The sequence below is a fragment of the Mus caroli genome, chromosome 7 (genome assembly GCF_900094665.2).
Source record: "Mus caroli chromosome 7, CAROLI_EIJ_v1.1, whole genome shotgun sequence".
Taxonomy (NCBI): Eukaryota; Metazoa; Chordata; class Mammalia; order Rodentia; family Muridae; genus Mus; species Mus caroli.
In genome coordinates this window covers 59,579,959-59,601,446 of record NC_034576.1, presented here as the reverse complement: position 1 = coordinate 59,601,446, position 21,488 = coordinate 59,579,959, and the positions used below count along the sequence as shown (strand labels likewise).

General features: G+C 40.9%; 1 protein-coding gene and 1 pseudogene across 2 annotated transcripts in view; both read left to right on the top strand.

The window, feature by feature from the left end:
* Positions 1–21,488, top strand: part of Gabrg3 (gamma-aminobutyric acid type A receptor gamma3 subunit) — a 619,070-nt gene that overhangs the window by 292,541 nt on the left and 305,041 nt on the right. The window lies entirely within an intron of this gene.
* LOC110297843 lies at positions 15,199–16,368 on the top strand (annotated as a pseudogene).

Genomic DNA, 21,488 nt, shown 5'->3' with positions numbered 1-21,488 from the left:
ATACATATTGTGTGAGTTCCTTTGTGATTGGGTTACCTCACTCAGGATGATGCCCTCCAGGTCCATCCATTTGCCTAGGAATTTCATAAATTCATTTTTTTTAATAGCTGAGTAGTAGTTTCACATTTCTATACCAGACCAGGCAGCTGTAACTTCAGGGTATCAGTGAAGTGCTAGAGGGACAGACCACTGGCCATTCCACACTCCGTTTACTTAAAGCAGTCAAGGCAAGAGGGAGCACTCCAGAAGCTGTCAACTAGAAAGTCAAATCAAGTCATTCTATGTCTGCTTGTTTATAGAAAGTATATATCAGAAAGAGTGCTCAAAATGAGAAATAAAATGTATATCATTAATACAGTCCCATCAGTGCTTCCACAATGCTTCAGATAGTTCCCTGTGATCAGGAGAGGTTGCCTCATCTTTCTCAGTGACACTGAAAGTCATCACAGGAAGAGAGTGGGCACATATAACATGAAGCTCTCAGGTGGCCATCTGTGTCTGGCATCTATAAGAGAACAGACCCTTGCACTCCATAACATTTTTCCTCCTAAAATGGCACAGTACAGGAGGTGCCCAAACTCCCTGCAAACTAAAGGAAATGTATTTTTTTTTCCAGATTGTTAGTGAGTATGGAGGGCAAATAATATCCCCTCTACCTATCTTTGGTGTCATTATTTTTAAACCTACTTCTCTGTGGAGAACAAAATTGGAGCTAGTGAAATGTACTCACTGATCCTAGGTCTTCCTCCCCTCCCCCCATTTATTCATTTATTCACTTTAAGTTCCAATTGCTGAACTCCCTCCTCCCAGGTTCCCCTCACACTGTTTCTCCTCATCCCTCCCCATTTCTCCTCTGAGAGGATGGAGGCCTACCCTGGGTATCCCTCTCAATCTGGCACATCAAGTCTTTGTAGGGCTAGGTGCATTCTTTTCTACTGAGGCCAGACAAGGAAGCTAGCCCAGTTAGGGGAGCAGGATCCACAGGCAGACAACAAATTTAGGGACAGCTCCCACTCCAGTTGTTGGGGGACTCACATGAAGACAGAGTTACACATCTGCTACATATGTACATATTCAGAGAATGGAGCTAGTTCTAACCCATAAATGCTCTTCTGTTGGTGGTTTAGTCTCTAGGAGTCCCAAACTTCCAGGTTAGTTGATTCTCTGTTGGTCTTCCTGTAGAGTTCTCATCTCTGCCCTCCAGGTTGCACTCCTTCCTCCAACTCTTCCATAATACTCCCAGAGCTCCGTCTAATGTTTGCCTGTGGGTCTCTGCATCTGTTTCAGTTAGCTGTTTTGTGGACCCAGAGGTCTTTGATCTTTCAAGCAAGAACTTTCTCCACATTTATCGCCTATAAGAATGTTATTTTTTTTGCTTTTGTTTTGCTGAAACAGCCTCATTTTATAGTTCTGGCTGTTCTGGAACTCACTATTCAAACTCAGAGATCCTCCTGCTTCTGGATCCTAAGTCCTGGGACCAAAGGCATGAACCATCATGTCTGCCTAAGATGATTGCTATTTTTGAAGCAAATAATAAACAAAATCCCAGAACAGTGTGGAATCAGATCTATAGATGCTTACTGGGTCTCGGGAAGCCTTTCCTAAATCTCTACCTCATTTTTTGGTATTAGATATTTTCTTTATATACATTTCAAATTTTAAATGCTATCCCAAAAGTTCCCTATACCCCACCCACTCTGCACCCCTACCCCCCATCCTGCTTCTTGGCCCTGGCATTTCCCTGTATTGGGGCATATAAAGTTTGCAAGACCAAGGGGCCTCTCTTCCCAGTGTTAGCCAACTAGGCCATCTTCTGCTACATATGCAGCTGGAGACACGAGCTCTGGGGGTACTGGTTAATTCATATTGTTGTTCCATCTATAGGGTTGCAGACCCCTTCAGTTCCTTGGGAACATTCTCTAGCTCCTCCATTGGGGCCCCTGTGTTCCATCCAATAGCTGACTGTGAGCATCCACTTCTGTGTTTGCCAGGCACTGGCATAGCCTCTAAATCCCTTCTTAAATGAATGGTTTCATTTGAGAACCCCATTTCAGAAGATGTTCAATCGACTGCTGAAGAGGGTTACAGATTTAACACACTGGTCACAGTTATAATTATTTGAGAATAAGGTACAAACGTTGTATTGTAGATGAATCAGCATTTGCTGGGCATCATAGCTTATTCTCTGCATTTTGATTGGTTATAGTTTCTGTTATGAGCTCTGTATTTTGCAAAGAGAAGTCTCTTTGATGAAGAGTGAGAGATGTAGCTACCTGTGGTACAAGGATGATTATTTAGGTTTCAGTTAGGGATCATGCTGTAAAGAAGTAGATTCTCCTCCAAAATGCATGTTAGGAGAACATGCTGTGAGTGAGTTTTTCAGTATCAGGCATGATTTCTTTCTTGGGCTGGAGTCAAATTAGAGAGATGCTGGTTACCATAAGAATATGCCCTTCACTATTGCATCCTTAGGGTTTTTTGCGTCATGCTAGTTATTGTCGTAGTTCATCTGTATCCTGTGGGTAGGACTATTGGTTGCTTCTCTCCCTTGGAAGCTTGCATGGCATCTTCTAGTACCATGAAAGCTCATCCTCAGTGAGGAGACTTTCAGGTCAAATTCAGCCTGGATCCTTCAGGTTCTGTCTAAAGTGCATGGTCTTTAGCAATAGGGACTTAGCTTCAAACTCTGGGAGGCACCTAAGGGCCATAGCAATAGACTATAATGTTTTGGCAGTCTCTTGGACTCCTCTGACCAACAACTTGAAAGAGACTTCTCATTCCTGGCAACAGGTTGGTCCTTAGGTTTTGTAGCAGAGTGAGCATTGTCAGCTCAGGTAGGAAAATTGAATTTAAACAATATGTTCTTTCTCTCTCTATCTATCACTCTATCTATTGCTCTATCTATCTATCTATCTATCTATCTATCTATCTATCTATCTATCTATCTATCTATCTATCTAACTATCTATCTATCTATTGTGTGTGTGTGTAATATAATTCTAAGTAAACTGATAATACTATGATTTCTTACTACTTTTTGAGACATTCCTACTCCTTATTTTACCTCTTCTCTCTCTTCTGTGTTTACCTCCTTCCTAATTTTTCCCATTTCCCCCTTTAAATTACTTATGTCTGTTATTCCTCTCTATTGCCATTAGCATGTGGCATGTTTTCTTCCCTTCTTGTATATATACTCACATCTAACGACTTGGAAGTCAGAGGCACAAACAAGAGAGAACACATGGCATTTGTTTTTCTGGGTCTGTTACCTCACTTAGTATAAGCTTTTCTAGATTCATCTATTTATCTACAGATTTCATGATTTCAGATTCCTTCACAGCTGAAATGTATTCCATTTAGGATTAAAGTGAAAGCGAACTAAACAAAACCCCCAGGACCTTGCTCTGTAACCCAGGCTGAACTTGGACCTTTGATCCTCCTGTCTCTGCATCCAGAATCCCAGGTTTATGAGTGGCCTCATCCCCATGCCACTCGGTTTTAGATCACAAAGACAGCTCTGTGACAAAATGAGAAATAATTCCATTTATTATAGGTATTTTTAGATTAGAAAATAACTTTATAAATTTAAAATCTTTAAACTTCAAAAATTGCAAGAGTTTCTTTCAGCATCTTAAGTGATTGGTCTTTTCTGTGCCTCTTCATGCTGCATAGTGCTATTTTCTGCACAAAAGAATACCCCATTTCCTTGATTGATTTTGGTGTTAGTTTGGAAGAGTGAGAGTTACTGGTGTCGAATTACTTACTCCTAACCCAACACACTTGAAGTGAATTCTCTTTGGAAATAAGACAGTCATAACCCAGTTCCTTCAAAGTCAAGGGCTATGACATACTGCAAACGCCTGTGATCCTTCAGTGACAATGACAAGATGACACTAATCAAGAACTTTCCTGAATGAACACTGGAGAATTACAAACTGGGATTAAATGGGAAACAGAAAAATGTCTTCAGGTCAGGAGTTAGGATGCTAGTAGCAGCACTGCTCCTATCTTCATGGGCTAAGTGATGTGTTGCTTCAATCATAGTGGTCAGTCTGCCACCAATTTTATTGTTTTTGTTTTGTTTTGTTTTGTTTTGTTTTGTTTTGTTTTGTTTTGTTTTGTTTTGTTTTGTTTTGTTTTGTTTTGTTTTGTTTTGTTGAGACAGGGTTTCTCTGTGTAACCCTGGCTGTCCTGGAACTCACTCTGTAGACCAGGATGGCCTTGAACTCAGAAATCTGCCTGACTCTGCTTCCCAAGTGCTGGGATTAAAGGCATGTGCCACCACTGTGCGGCCAGACATTTAATTTTGCTGAAGACTGTTTATTCATTTTTTCTTTTGTTAGATTGGATTTTGCCATTTTATTTAAAAACACATCACTAAATCTTTTTGTTTATGTTTTGTTCTAGAAGTTATAGAAGTTATACATTAAGTTCAATAACCAATTTTAGGTAATTTTGTGTGTAATGGAAAAAGTAGGTAGAAGTTATTATTATTGTTATTATTATTATTATATTACTTTGGTATATCTATTATTTAGATATCTAGTCTTTCAGCATCATTTCCTGGAGAGACTACCTACTGTGTTGTTTAAGTTTCCCAAATACTATGTGAATAGGACTCTGCCCAGTTTTTTCTTCAGTCAGTTTGTCTCTGTCACACTTACTGGGCTCCTGTAGCTTTCTAACAAGCCCCACATGCAGATTTTTGGCTGTGCACATTTGTTCTTCTTCAAAAGTATTTTCTCAATGATAAATGCTTTGTGTTCCCACTGAATTTTGGGAGCAATGTCTCCGTCTCTAGCAGATACCCTGCTGGGAGAGCTAGCATATTTACATGTAGCTTTGGCTCTGTTAAGTGTACCTTTCTCCATTTGTTCAAGCTTTTCTGGTGTCCTTCCAACCATGCTTCTAGTTTTAGTGTGCACATACTGTCCTTTTGCCAGATGTATGCTTTGATGATACTGTAAATTGTGTTATTCTTTTAAGCTTGAATTTCTAATCATTTGTATAGCGACAGAAGAGTGGTTTATCTTTTGTATGCTGGCCTTGTATACTTGTACATTTTACAAACAGTTCTTACAAAGGACATTTTACAAATAAGCACTCTTTATCTTCCTGGGGTTGAATCTATTTACCATCTGTGTCTTTATCTTGAGTACTCAGTTTTACTGACTAGAGTTCTCTGTATACAAGCTCGACGGAAATGGTAAGGGTAGCACCGTGCATCCATCTTGACCTTAGAGGAAAATACCAAGAGTAAAGATAGCTAATAATTTATAAATATTTTAATATGTGGTTGCCCTAATTAGGGTGATGAAACACCATGATGAAAAACAAGTTGAAGAGGAAAGGGCTTATTTGGCTTACTTATCTTTCTACATCTTAGTCCATCTATAAGGAAGTCAGGACAGGAAATGAGACAGGGCAGGAATCTGGAGGCATAAGCTGATGCAGAGGCCATGATGGAGTGCTGCTTATTGGCTTGCTCTCCAAGACTTGCTCAGCCTGCTCTCATATAATTCCCAGTTACCCTAGCACAAGGATGTCATTACCCACAACAGGCAGGTGTCCTCCTTCATCAGTCACTAACTAAGAAGATATCTTACAGGCTAGCCTACAGCTTGTGCTTATGGAAACACTTTCTCTATTGAGGTTTTCTTCTTCCGGATAACTCTAGCTTGTGTTGACTTGGCACAAAGCTATCCAGAACAGTGATTAAGCAGTTCCTCTTCTCTTTCTAGTTTCCAGAGAGTGGATTTTTTTCTTTTCTTTTTAAAGCTCAAGAATAAGCTGTTTTTGTCAACTTCTTTCCTGTGGCTGCTATGGTAGAATTAGTGGCTTAGCATCAGGAAATCTTTCTATAAGAGAAAGAAGGCATAAAGAGGATGTGTGGAAATGCCTGCAAGCAAAAGTTATTTTATCTGTATATGATATACGTGGTGGGCCTTTGAGTTTGCTAGTGACCATTCTAGTTGTCTATAGCAGAGGATGTGGCACCTGCACCTGGTCATGGCACTTGGTATTCTCTTTGTGGCAATTGTTCCAAGATAGATGCAAGGGAAATAAACGTTACAAAGGTAAGATGCTTTGCATAAAGCCCTGCTCACTACCAAAACCATAGGAGCATAAATTTCAGAAGACTTTATTTTGGCAAGGTGGTGGCCTACAGCCATCTCAGTGAAGACATAGAAGAAAGCATTTCAGAAGTAAATTTCAAGGCCAGGATGGTGAAGATTGTTACTGTACCTTAACATTACAATATACCTGCACCTAGAGAATTTCTATGCTAAGAGGAGTTGAACTCTGCCTCTTTCTTTCCATAATGGAGGATGTCCTGCAGATACAAGGCAGTAGATGACAGGATGAAACACTTCCTCCTGAACACAAAGCTCTTTCCGCTGAGCCTTCCTCTCCAATTCCTCCAGCTTGAGTCAGCCTGGTTTTCCAACAAGGCCTGGCCAAGCTTTTCCAATGTTAGGCTCCCTTACCAGAGCTGCCTGGCTATATGCAACCTCTTCTGGGTCAATGCTGGCTTTCTCCATATGTTCACTGCTTGTGATGAGGCCCAGCAAACACCTCCAGAGCCTCCAAAGAAGGGTGGCAGGTATAGATCATGAAGCCCACATAACTCAGAGTCTGCCATAACCATGGAGAAATTGTCAAGCCACCCTATAGCATCCCCCCATTGCTTTTGGTGTATCCTCCTCAGGCAAGAGCTCACTGCAGCTATTGTACATGTACAGGGAAAGCAGCTGAGAGATGCAGTGTGATTCCATGGGAGCTACAGCCAGATGAGCTAATGCTAATCAAAAGGAGAAACAGAGCATAGGGAATTTCAAGTATTTTTTTTTCTACTAAGTGAACTGCTATGACGTTTCCTTCTTGCTTTGATGCAATGACTTTTACAGAGGCACTACATTGAGAGAGTCTCAAGGAAGGCATCTACTCCCGAGCTCTGCAAGAGTTTCTGGCCTGTTGTAGGTTTTCCTTTTGTTTTGGCTTCTGGCTGTGGAGTCAGTTCCCTTCATCTTCTTCCCTGATACTGGAGGCCACCAAGCAGACTCTGCAGTCTGAGACATATGCTCTCTCTGGCAGCTTAAAGAGGGCTAGACTAAATGGATCTACATCTCTCTGAAGGGGGAGGATGCTTCAGGAAAAAACATTTTCTTTTTCTTCCGCAAAATATCACAGAAAAAAAGTCCTTCTAGAAATTCTCCAGGGTGCTAATGCTCACAGGTTCAAGATATCACAAGAGCAAATATGTTTTACAAAGCAACCACTAAAACATCTACTCTACACCAAGTGTTGAAAAACTTTCTCTTTCAATATAGTGAACACTCATTCTATCTCAACTGTTCACTTCTGCCGCCATAGCACAAAAGCAGCCAGAATGATGAGCACCCAGATAGGTCTGGCTGAATTCCACCACAAAACTCTCTGCAGAAACTATGTGTAGGCTAGGTATGGCTCTCTGGTCATGGTTTGTGGACTCATTCAGTAACAATGAGAAGGGGTGGTAAGAAAAGGAATGTACACAGGAGAGTAACAGAAAGAATTAATGCAGCTTCTAAACTAGAAGCAGACTTGTCTTGGGATACCCTTTGATACTTGGTAGCATTACCTCAGCAGAGAGTGGAAAGAATTATATATATGTATATTAAAAAAAAATATATATATAATATACTTATATATAAGTATATATATATTTATATTATATATAATATGATACATTATATATATAATAATGTAATGTATGTTATATCATATATTGTTTATATATAAATATGTCTATTAGATTGTGTTTCATGATTGTAAATTATGTCAGAATAGTCTAAGTCATACTGTTAAAACAAGGAAGTTCAGTGGTCAGGGGCTTAAAATGCAAAAGTTTAAGTTTCTCTTCCATTGATTTAGACATCATGTTGATGTTCCAGAGGCACTCAGATACTTAGCTTTCCTTCATGTTCTGACCTAGCATACACAAAGACATTTCCATATTTTGCATATTGGAATCTAGGCAAGAGTCTATCCATCTGGGCTTGTGTTGGTATAAGAGAAAGGAAGTTGATGAGTCAACCACTAGTACTTCATGAGTTGCCCCCAATCTATGGGTGGACACAGGGTGCCCAGCCAGCCTATGCTGCATGGAGGACACAGAAGTGGGGACAGCCTGGGACCTATGCACACCCAGACTCTTTGGAAAGGGGTATTCTGAGGAATGGTAATAGCATCTAAGATGGTAAACATTTCTAGCCACTTGAAGGGAATGCCAGTTAGGGGTTATGCCTTGCCATGTTACAGAGCCTGGTTCATAGAGTCAGTATAACATACAGCTTGATTGAGTGAATGAACATTTCTTTCAACACCATTGCATTTCCAAGATTTTAACAATTACTTAGTAAACTTGTTACTTAGTAAACTTGTTATGCTGCATAACACATCGTCCCCAAACTCAGCTAAGCAATACACATTGGGATATCTCAATTTCTGAGAAGTCATGAGTAGCTCAACTGGTTGTTGGTAGTTCTAGGTGTCTCAGGAAGTCACAGTCAAGCTATCTTAAGATCAACTGACAGGCAGTCTGCCTCCAAGATCACTCACCCAAACCCAAGCCTACAGCTTCAGCACCTTATCAAGTGGACACTCCATAGACTGGTTAGACATGTTATCATCGAGGCATGCCACTAACCTCAGAGTGATGCTAAGAAAAGTAAGATAAGGTTCAGAGTGGGAGCTCAGATCAACAGAACTCTCATCTCAGAAAGGATATATATCCTCACTTCCATAGTATTACTCCACAGTCCAGATTTAGCTTAGCAAAGAACAACACAGGGGCCATCTTGGTCTTAACCACTATGCTAGCTGTCCAAAAGCATCACACATTCCAGGTGGACATCAAGCCTGGATAGATTAACCCAAGAAACATCAGTGCTACAATGGGTCAAACATGTGACCTGTGAGAAACCCTTTCAGGAAAAACCTTTGCAGCTTATTGAACTAAATGAAGAAAAATCATATTCCAAAATCTCAAGACTTCCTGAGGGCTTCAATACATTGACTTTACTCATAAATATCAGAAGTATTGTGGCACATGATAGGATATATGTCTCACACTTACCAGACCTCTGCGTGTTTCCAATGGAACATTGATTAATAATTTGCAAAGAATCAGAGTAATGGTAATCTAATGTCAGGGAGTAAACACCCCAGAGGAATGTACCTCATCAAGTTACACTGGTGAGGACAGAATAATTGTTCAGTGTGCAGTAACTGGTTATGGGTTATTAGTGACAGAATGATTGTGGTGCTGACTCTGACACAACTGGCCTTGCCTCTAAGGGAAGATTTGCACTCTCACCCTATTTACTCTCCTTCCATCATATAACACAGATATTATAAATGGTAACTATTTGAAGAGCTGTATCACCTCACCCAGGGCAGTACTGTAATTAGTCATGTCAGGAGATAACACCCTCATTAAGTCCAAGTTCGCTTGACTTGTAAGAGGCCTTTCCTGTCATTGCTCAACATTCATGTAAGTCATTGAATTATGAAAATGTTCGTGGATTCTTTGTTTGGGTTTTATTTCTGTGAAAAGATACCATGACCAAGGCAAGTTTTATAACAGACAACGTTTAATTGGGGCTGGCTTACAGTTTCAGAGGTTCAGTGTGACAGGAACCATGGCTGCCTGCAGGAAGACAGGGTACTGGAGAAGCCAAAATGTAACTCTTCATTTAGGTAGGAAGGCAGCCAGGAAATCTGAATTGGGAGAAGAATGAGCACAAGGAGCCCCGAAAGCACACCTACATGGTGACACATTTCCTTCAACAAGACCACACCTCCTAATAGTGCCACTTCTCATGGTCCAATCATATTCAAACCACCACAGATGGAAATCATAAGAATGACAAGTGTGTATAAACAGCAACTTAATTATGGTAAGAAGATAGAGCTAAAGCTTCAATATGGTTAAGTGTCTAGGTCATGAAGCCACAGCATGTTGAACTGACAACGAAGTCTGCTTAACCTCAGATATGAATCACCAGAAACATTGTCAATACAAGGTGCACCCTCTTGAAGATTTGTGGTCTATTATTAAAGGTCCCCAGAGTATCTCAGCTTTTGATTGATACCTGTTATTATTTACCATCATGTAGTTTGTTTGAAATATTCCCAAGTTATTTGAATTACCCATGCAATTGTAACAGCCTTTAATGGTAAAGCCGACAAATATGTTTGTACTTTCCTTGTTGTTGTGATAAAATATCTGGCAAGAAATAGCTTTCAAAGGGATGGATTTACTATGGCTCATGGTTTAAAAATATGTGTCCCACCATGACAAAAAAGGCATAGTGACAGGTACATGGGTAGCTAGTCATCTGGTGCATGCACTCAAGCAGCCAAGAGATGGCAGGGATTTGGGATAGACTATCGCACTTTACCATGGTCAGTAACTGGTACCTCCAGTGAATTCTCAACCACATAAAGTTTCCGCAGCCTTCTAAAACAGTGATGCCAACTAGAGATCAAATAATCAAACACAAGAGACTGGGGTGAGATAGTGGTAGGGGCATGTCTCATTCAAATCACAGCACACCTTAGACATTTTGTTTTCGATAAAGCTTTATTTTTTTTCTTTTTTAAAAATTTATATTTTAAAAATTGTATATTTTATTCATTTACATTTCAAATGCCATCTCCTTTCCTAGTTTCCTCTCTGAAAATCCCCTATACCCTTCCCCTGCCCTGCTCCCCAACCTACCCACTCCTGCTTCCTGGCCCTGGCATTCCCCTGTGCATATAATCTTCACAAGACCAAGGGCCTCTCCTCCCACTGATGGCCGACTAGGCCATCCTCTGCTACATATGTAACTAGAGACACAAATTCTAGGGGGTACTGGTTAGTTCATATTGTTGTTCCTCCTATAGGGTTGCAGACCTCTTTAGCTCCTTATAAACATCCACATTAGGGACAGATGAACAGCATAGAGAAAGTAGTGTTGATGAAATGTCTCAGACAGTCCATTTCCTTATGGGATAGTTGCTGAACATGTCCCAACTGGAGCATCCATATGTGTATCACTGCTCAGATCAGTTTGGAATAGTTTCCAATGCTCAGCTCTAGAAAAGATACATTAAAATGTATCTTTTCATGATCATCACCAAGCAGATAACTGATAATCTTCATTATATTACCTTATGTTGTTTTTTTTTTCTTCTGGTAGGAAGAAAATTCCTGATCATTTAAATAGAGGTCACTGAGGGAAAAGTGATTGCAAGTCACTGATATCTGTGATGGAGAGACTCCAGACATTGTTTAATCATGATAAAAATAATCATGGTCACAGAGATGTCAGGGCAGCAAGAGAACCTAGTGGTACGTACATCACTTTAGGAGACAGGGATTCTGGCCACTTCTAGGCACATCCTTTGAAACTGCACCTGATGCAGATGATGTTGCTAAATGATAGGCCTGTGACTATAAGTTCAACCCCTCAAATGAGAAAAGTGAAGGCTACTTATTTATGGTCTACTATACAGTAAGCAGATAGGATAGATTTGCCAAAGACTCCAAGGTAGGCAGCACAATGGGAGGCTTTGCAGTGTGAAGGAAGGAAGCAGAGGTAGCTAATTAGGAGCCAGGAATCCTATGCCATTGATTTGGGAGGCATACTTGATTATTCTCAGTTTGGTACTGAGCTGGAAGTAGGTCAAAAGTTAAGGAAACTTTGACTGAATCTTAGCTGCTCTGCACACAAGACTGCTAGCGGTTGCTTTTACTGATAGGCCATCTGCTGCAAAGGCTGTGACTCTGAGTTGCTATTGTATGTGTTCTGTCCACTTTCCATTGTAAGTTCAGTCTTTCAGACTAGAAAAATGTAACAAATAAGTGTGATTCAGCATTCAGCACAGCACCCAGCCCATTTTGTCACTAAATTTGAAATATTAAGGGATGATGAACAAGACTGGATTGGGTTTTTGTTTATTCAAAAAGGTTCTAAATCTTACTGTGTAGCTAAAGGTGGCCTTGAACTCTTCCTGATCTTCCTGCTTCCACCTAAGGTTGGTTTGACATCTCAAGAAACTTCAGTGTGAGAATGATGAAGGTTGTGTTTGGAACTTTCTTCAGTGTCCTGGAGAATTGACAATGATCAGGTGCTGCAGGCTGACTTTGCTCTTGGCATTCGTGACATCCCAGATAAAGGATCCTGACTATAGCAAAGATGAAGAGGTTTTAAGCTGATCCCCTGGGGCTGGGCAGAGGTGTAATGCGCTCTAAACTGAGCCCCTGGGGCAGATGGAGTGGATGCCTTTGGAAGAACAGGCTTTGCTAAGGTACTACAAACACATCTTTTCTATTCTGTTTTTTCAGAACCAAAATAATCTCAGGTTCCTTTGATTTACAATACCCTCACTATGTGACCCAGGCTGAATCCTCCTGCTTCAGCCTCTCAAATGTCACAGTAGGCATGCACTGCCACTCTTAGCTACAAGTTTCTTTAAATGAAAGGAAAAAGAAAAACAGAATTGAATAATTGATAAGAGAAATATTCATAGAGCTGCCACCCAGAGTGAGGTGAGTCTCTGAAGTCAGAAGGTGATACTACTTACTGCTGCATACTGGGGACTCTTAGAAAGACTGGCGAGACAGCAGGCTCATGTGCAACACAGCAGGAAATCAAAAAGATGTAAACAACTTCACCCCTCTTTTTTGATGAAGTCTAAAAAGGCAGTTCCATGACTATTTTTGTTTGGTTGGTTTTTTGTTTGTTTTTTTTTGTTTTGTTTTTTGAGACAGGATTTCTCTGTATAGCCCTGGCTGTCCTGGCACTCACTCTGTAGACCAGGCTGTCCTCGAACTCAGAAATCCACTGCCTCCCGAGTGCTGGGATTAAATGCATGTGCCACCACGCCCGGCAGAAAAAGGCAGTTCCTCAAGAAGGAAACAAAATCAAAAGATGTCCTAGTCGGCCATCACTGCAAAGAGAGGCCCATTGGACTTGCAAACTTTATATGCCCCAGTACAGGGGAACCCCAGGGCCAAAAAGGGGGAGTGGGTGGGTAGGGGATTGGGGGGGTGAGTATGGGGACTTTTGGGATAGCATTGAAAATGTAAACGAGGAAAATACCTAATAAAAAAATAAATAAAAAGAAGGAAACAAAATAAATAGAACATCACAGAAGAGGACTTCTATGCCATCTTACATAAAGAATGACAAATGATCATCTAGTGTACCTTCCTCTTTTCTTTACGTTGTTTTAATGTTTTCACTACTATCCTATGATATCACAGTGTGTAGTGTACAAGTGAATAAAAAGTAATTTATATTGTGCAGTTATGAATAATTATAATGAGTCATATTCCTTGATGGCGTCTGAAAACTCCTGTTGCCTGGAGGAGATTGAGAGACATAATTAGTGTAATCTGTCTAAGAATATCCTGAGATATGGAACTCCTAATTACAGAATGGTCTGTTGGTAAATTGCTAATGGTTATTGTGATTTATACAGTGTTTATTTTGCCACATCTTCCTACTACCTGATGCACAACATTGGTTACACAGATTACAATGTAATTTGACCTTAATTTGAACTACTGTAATTTAAAGAATTGCAATCTAAATTCCTGCTGTTTAACAACAAGGAAGTAAATTAGAGTTCATCGAACCATTGCTTTTAATTTTTTAAAACTACTTATTTTGGGCCTACTATAGATTAGGTGGGAATTGAAAACTTACGGAAAGTCCTGCGTAATCTTTATGTCATTTCTCCATCCGGGGAACTACACTAAAGCCTTAAAGCAGGTGCATTCCTAGTGGTACTTAGCAGGTTTCACCCAGATTTTGCATTTTTATATACATTCATTTTACTGTATGACTATGGTTCTGCACATTTTTATTGCACATGTTGGTGCCTGTATCCACTGTATCCACTACCACAGTGAAGACACAAAATCACAGCCATCCCAGGAAGAACATCTCTTATGTTGCTCTTGTGCAGCCACATCTAAGTCTACCACTGATGTGTTCCAAGGAATAATCCATAGGTCCAATCATACAACCTAGAAACTTCAGGGATACATTTCTGCACTGATTCATCTATCTTGATATGCCCAGCACATCTGTATCCAGAGAGTATCTGTCTTCTTTCCAGGTATAATTTGACACAAATGTGCACCATAGTGTGGTTTCTCATTGGTTGTCTGTCTGACATGAAAGTCTATCTTGATTCTGTTTGGTGGAAATTTAACTTTATCTTTACTGTTGAATAAGTTTGGCTGATGTCAGATTAGGTATAAATGTCAGTTCTTCAGACATTTACTGTTGATATTCATTTGGATGGATGGGACTTTCCAATTCAGTAGTGACCAAGAGAATATGTGACTGTCCCTCTAGTCTGAGTCTGCCTAGACTGATACAGGAGCTGTATTACCAGAGATAGGCCTGGGTATGTAAGGATGATATAGGATAGGACCTGAGTCACTCACTAGAATGGACTTGTGTATAGCCTGAGATCCAAGCTAGGCCTGGATGTATAGGGATGGGTGGGAAGGGATCAGCCTACCTGGATAAGTGACCTACCTCTATAATAACAGCAGGAACCCATTCATCTCAAAGCTCGCACTTATCAACAATGTTGCTTTGCAAATTAAGTCGTCATCACATGAATTTCAGAAGACAGAGAGTCAATCATAGTTGTTCACCTTCCATAGCTGGGTGTGGTTAGTAAAGTCTAGACTTACTGATACAAACGTGTTGGTTGAATAGGTATGCACCCGATAGACTCCTGTGTTTGAATGGTTGGATGATAGAGAGTGACACTCTTAGGAAGTGTGGCCTTTTTGGAGTAGGTGTGGCCTTGTTGGAGGAAGTTTGTCTCTGTGGCGTGGGTTTTGAGGTCTCCTATGATCAAGCTCCACCCAGTGTGGCATGAAGTCTTCCTCCTGCTGCCTCTCAATTGAGATGTAGAACTCTGAATTTTTCCTCCAGCACTATGTGTGCCTGCATGCTATTATGCTTCATGTCACAATTATAATGGACTTAACCTCTGAAACCATAAGACAGTCCAAATTAAATGTTTTCCTTTATAAGAGTTGCCATGGCCTGGAAGTTTCCTCTGGGCAACTGAAAAGGCTGTTGTCAAGATGGAGTGAAAACCCAGTAATCCAAAGACCAAACCCCAAGTCCACAAAGCATGATCTCCTTCTGTCCAGTCTGTGGCAAGAGTGTCAAAGTATCATTCAAGTTCTGCCCAGAGAGTGGCAAGCCCCTGCCTTTCTAAGAGAATGCAATCACCCAGACTGCCATTCTGGCTCTTGTGTTATCCCTCTCCCAAGAAAGTGAAATGGTCACACACTGTCATGTCTTTCCCTTGCTCCTTCCACTCTGACTATAATAGCTCTGAGTCTGAAGACACCCTGAGTTCTCCTGAGAAAGCTATAGGTACCTAGAGCAGATTCCTCACCCCTAAAGGCATCCTACAGTCCACCATGCTAAACTCTCAGACACTAAGGTGGAACTGGATGACCACTTCACTTCAGGCTTTGCCCACTGGACACTGGAACCCTCCAGATCTGGGATGACTAAGGATCTCTGTGAAGTTGAGCCCTCTTTTGTCCTCCACTATGAATCAAGGATCCAGAAAAATAGATTCTCACTCAAACTGGAATCCAGGGATGGGCATCTTTTCAGTGAGCAGAACTTCCTTCCAAGAGCATCCAAGTCTGTGCAAGTGTACAAGTGGAAGAAGCACTGCTGGGTCCTGCCCCTAACCATCCCCACCAGTATTGGCTTTGGCATTCACTAGGACAAGTACAGGTTCCTGGTGTTTCTCAGCCTAGGTAGGAACCTTCAGTTAGCTCTGGATGACAACCCAAAGCATATGGTATGAGAGAGATGAGAATGTCTTTGTGAATCCAAAACACTTGAGCCAGGTGACTCCTATGCCTTCTGTTACTGCCCAGGTGGCAAACATGTGTCCTACAAAGAAGGCAACAGGAGTTCACATAAGGGGGATCTGGAGTTCATTAACATGGACATACACAAAGAATGTGAGTATGTGGGAATCCACTGTGACAATCACTTGGGCTACTGTATGGCTTTGTGGGTCCTTGCCATACACAAAATGCCTCCTCAACACCAAGATCTCTAGATAAAAGTATCTAGACAGCCCTGTGCCCACCATGGGACAGTGTGGCTGTTGGAGCAGGACCTCAGAGACCCTGAGGAGTACCTGAAGGTGGTGATAACCCTCAATTACAAGGAGCAGCCACCCTAAGCCACGCAAAGGAACAATCTAGAAGTCTAGCTGCAGGCTTTGCAGGTGTCAGCCCATGACTCACTTAACCTCCAGATGATACCTTAGGTGGAATCCGGAGCTTCCAACATGCAGCTTGAGATGAAGTGGTCTGACTTGAGACCTTCTGACTGAACTAATATGCTCCTAAAAGAATTTCTTGGATGTGCATTCTCACAGCCCCCTTAAAACATACAAATCAGCGCTCTCAGTGTTGGGAAACTGAGTTATTTCCCATTATGTGAAACTACTCCTTATCCTTCAGTCCCTGCAGTAGTGGATGGAGGTGAACAGATGATGGTGGTGACAGCAGCCATCACTCCCTAGGTCCTTCCAGCCATGAGCATTCCTGTGATTCTGTAATAAACTGTTTTTTAGTTTTTTGAAAAAAGTTGCATGGTCATGGTGTCTCTTCAAAGAATAAAACCCTAGGACACAAGGTAAAAGTCTTCCTCTGCTTCTTTCAGCATGATGCCTCATGGATAAATTCAATACCATATTCCTTCCTGTCTAGTTCGCTGCATGTTACATCCCACAACTGAAGCAAGCAGTACAACAATGTGCATTGTATTCTTAACTGTATTTAGAGGAAATATTTAAGACAAACATACTCTAAAAAAGGGGGCATGTCTACCTAAATGGAAATAACATTTCTCTACTAACATTATCAAAAATCCCTACAAAGTGCCAATATGTTATAAAATTGTGTGTATATATTGTAATACCCAAGAAACTAAAAACAGTTTTTAAAAAAAACTATACAAAAGGATGTACTCTATGTAGTACCAGAGAGATGGCTATGCAAATGGTAACAGGTATATTCCGAACAAGCTTGACAACCTAAGCCAGCACAAAGACCTTTGTTGGAGGAAGTGGGCTACTGGGGTTGGGCTTTCAAGGTTTCAAGAATCTAAGCCAGGCCCAGTGGCTCTCTCTCTTCTTGCTGCTGTGGATCTGGATGTGGAACTCTTAGCTCCATCTCCATCACCATGCCTGCCTACATGCCATCATGTTCCCAGCCAGGCTAATAATGGACTAAACCTCTGAAACTGAAAACCAGACCCAATGAGACGTTTCCCTTTATAAGAGTAGCTGTTGTCATGGTGTCTCTCCACAGCAGTAGAATACTGACTAAGATACCAGCCTCGGGGGTTCAGTTATAGGAACACAAGAGGGTCTGACAGACTCTCTTAAATGCTGAAGTGAAAGTCCAGGAGTCTATTGATCTCCCTGCTTCAACTGTAGAAGGTCAGGCTTAATTACTTTCATGTGTTTATTGATGTATTTTGGCATGGAGAATTAATTTTTGACCAGTATTTTGATGGAGAAAGATTATTATCAAAAGGTTTTTCTATTGTGAAAATATCCATTTTTGTACTCTGTCAGGACAAAGCAAATCTTTTTAGTGATGTTTGTACCTTTGGCCATCAGCACTTCCTCTGTTCAGGCTTCTCTTGCAGTCTTTTGGAATGTTAGGGAGCCCTTTCTTCCTGAGTCATAGAATACTTAAATCTGTCTTTCCTCAGTCATCTGTTTTTCTTTAATATTAATGTATAGGGTTTTTAGTTGTGCATAAAGGAGATAAAAATAGGTGATTGTATTTCATTTTACCTATCAAATAATTTTTGTGCTTTTAACAATCCAATCTACAAACTTACCGCTATACATGTGTGTGTGTATGTGTATGTGTGTATTGTATACACAATATATATTCTCTTCTTTCTTGGTAACAAGTAGAGTTTATCATAAAGGCCAACTTCCTTTTTTAGTGTTAGGAATCACAGAAAGGTATGCAGAAGCAAACCTAGACTATGAATATAAATATCCATTGTCTTAGTCAGGGTTTCTATTCCTGCACAAACATCATGACCAAGAAACAAGTTGGGGAGGAAAGGATTTATTCAGCTTACACTTCCATACTGCTCTTCATTACCAAGGAAGTCAGGGCTGGAACTCAAGCAGGTCGGGAAGCAGGAGCTGATGCAGAGGCCATGGAGGGATGTTCCTTACTGGCTTGCTTGCTCTGGTTTGCTCAGCCTGCTCTCTTATAGAACCCAAGACTACCAATGCAGAGATGGTCCCACCCACAAGGGGCCTTTCCCCCTTGATCACTAATTGAGAAAATGTCTTACATTTGGTTCTCATGGAGGCATTTCCTCAACTGGAGCTCCTTTTTCTGTGATAACTCCAGCTTGTGTCAAGTTGACACAAAACTAGCCAGTACATCCATGAAAATAAAAATAGTTGCAAAAATCTGAGATATAGTTTAAATTTTTCAAAAATATTTGTCAATACTTTGGTCTAGCGAAACACACAAAACAAGCAAGGAAACAAACCTCATATCTCTCTTGCTTCAGAAGCAGTAAGAGGAAGTCTATTTTGCTGCCAAATCTGAAAGACTGGGCAAGAAACATAGATTCACGTTTGTAAATTCTACATCCCACCATGATAACACTGCCCTGCAATTTATAAAGCAACAGCACAAATGAAACTACAATCAAAATATGTTTAAAACAGGCATCAGCTAGGCACGAGATGTTGAAATAGAGAAACCTTTGCTGCAGGCCTCAGATACTGTCTGATGACCTTCTCAGTCTGGGGTTTTATTGAAGCTTGTGGTCTAATTAATACTTCCCAAAGATTATGTATGAAAGTAAGGAGGATTTTAGATCAAACACTGAGAGGGGCAAGGATGGGTATTAGATATTAAGGAAGTTAAGGGTAGCAAAAGATAATTTAAGTTGTAATTATTCTATGGACCTGCAACATCCCAACCTCTCTACAATCATTGAAGTTCTGATTAGTCAGCTTCTGGAGATGGTTTAGAGGATTGTGTGGCTACTTTCTGGGAATTTTACTTCACAAAGCCTTTGGATCACTGCATAGAAAAATTAAAAAGTGTGTTCATCTTTGCCAACTACAAAATGATAGTGAATGAATATTCTGTTCAATAGATGCTAAGAGTCTCTGCATCCTCGTTATCATTTTCTTGTTCCTCACTTCTTCCCTTCCTATTTCCCTCTCCCTTTCAGAGTTTTGTGAGACTTTTCTTAGCTAATGTTTCATAAATGTCCATTCATCACAGATATTGAGTGAGTAACAGACAAAGTGAAAGGTACACTAAAATCCACCTTGGCAAAGCAGTGAATTTCCTGAGTCTATTTATAGGAGCATGGTCAACTCACAGGCAGCTACAATTCTCAAAGGCCCCCTATAGCACAGGTGATGATTCATGGAAGCTGAAACCCTGAACCTCTCATTATGACCTGCAGCTTGCCAGGTCAGAACATGAGGAGGGGTCCTATGTGTCCCCTTCCTTTTTTTGATATACATGAATTGACTGCTTCTAGACTCTTTATAAGCCTTCCTCCTCCCTCCAGGAGGGAATGTTTCAAGTAACTTCACAACATACACACCTGCACACACACACACACACACACACACACACACACACACACACACTCAAACAAAGATACACACAGAGACACATAAAGAGACACAGACACATAAACACACAAACAAAAACACAGACACACACACACACACTTCATGGTGCCAAAGGAAAGAGCCTGCCTTCTCCTTTTTCAATTCAGGAAAGCACAGTCACAGTGAAACAGCTAGAAGAGGCTGTGCAAAATTGAAAAAGCCTGAGAATTCTCCCAGTGAGGATAATCAGGGTTTGACTGGAGTTGCCATGGAGACAGAATATAACTCATTACTGTCCTACAGACTAGATCATTTGGCTTGTGATGTTCAGACTGGTACTTCCTCTCCTTTGCTACAGTCCACAATTGTGAAAAAAGAATCTTGGTAGAAGAGATACTGCTCAAGTAAAACAAAACAAAACAAAACAAAACAAAAAAAAAAAAGGAAGAAAAGAAAATACTCAAGTGATTATGGAAATCATGTATTTTCTACCCCTTTTGGTAGCTGACAGCAAGTTGTTGAGATTGAAATTAGATAGTGATAATATCAATACCATGCTTTTTGTTCTTAAGCTCTTCATTTTCTCCTTACATTTGCCCTGATGCAGTTGCCTTGGAGATATGGTCATGGCAAATACCCAGCAAAGCAGCTCATTCTGAAAATTCAAGGCCTTTAAGTGACTACAGTTTTCTTGGGTGAACTGTCTCCAATGCAGTGACTACAGTTCCAGTCTTCCTTATGCATTCTCAGATGAGCACGCAGGTGTGAGTGTATGGAGATACTTTCTTTTTTGGTTGATGAAGCCCCCTGTCTATAGTATGAGTTAGCAGACAACTAATTATCTGCAACTAATAATTGAAAATCTCATTTAACTTCACTTGACATCTCTGTTCTACTAGAAAAATGCAATTACAATTTCCTGACAAAAATACTGTCATAGCTTATTGAACATTTTTTAAAAAAATCTAAAATTCAAAGGTCTGGAGAGATATTCAGTGAGTAACAGCACTGTCTGCTCTTGCCAAGAGCACCAATTTGATACCCAGAACCTACATAGAAGTTTACAACAGTCTGTAATTCCAATCCCAGGGCATCCTATACCCTCTTCTGGCCCTTTAGGGGACCAAACATTCATGTGGCACATGGACATACATACAAATAAAACACATATAAATGTATAAATAAATAAATACATACATACATACATACATACATACATACATACATACATATGTACATATATAAATAAAAAATGGAGACATCTGGCCACCATCCCGGCCAGAGGACAGGTGTCCGCCTGGCTCGGAAGCCCTCTGCCACAGGAGCAGCGGGCGCCATCGGGCGCCATCTTGGTTCCGGGGCTCAGCCGAACTTAGGAACTTAGTCTGCACAGGTGAGAGTGTGCACCAGAAGAAGCTGACAGCTTCTGGGACAGGCGGGAGCCACAGAGCCACTGAGGTAGCACCCTTTTCGGGCTGCAGACATCCTGCCACCCTCCCGGCCAAGGACAGGTGTCCACCTGGCTCTGAAGCCCTCTACCTCAGGAGTGGCAGGCGCCATCTGGTTCCCTGACTCCACCGAACTTAGGAACTTAGTCTGCACAGGTGAGAGTGTGTACCACAGAAGCTGACAGCTTCTGTGACCTGCCAAAGCAACACAGCTTCTGGGAAAGGTCCTGTTTTGGGCCTTCTTCAGCCAGGAGGAGGTCCAAACACAAGATATCTGTGCACCTTCCCTGTAAGAGGAGAGCTTGTCAGCAGAGA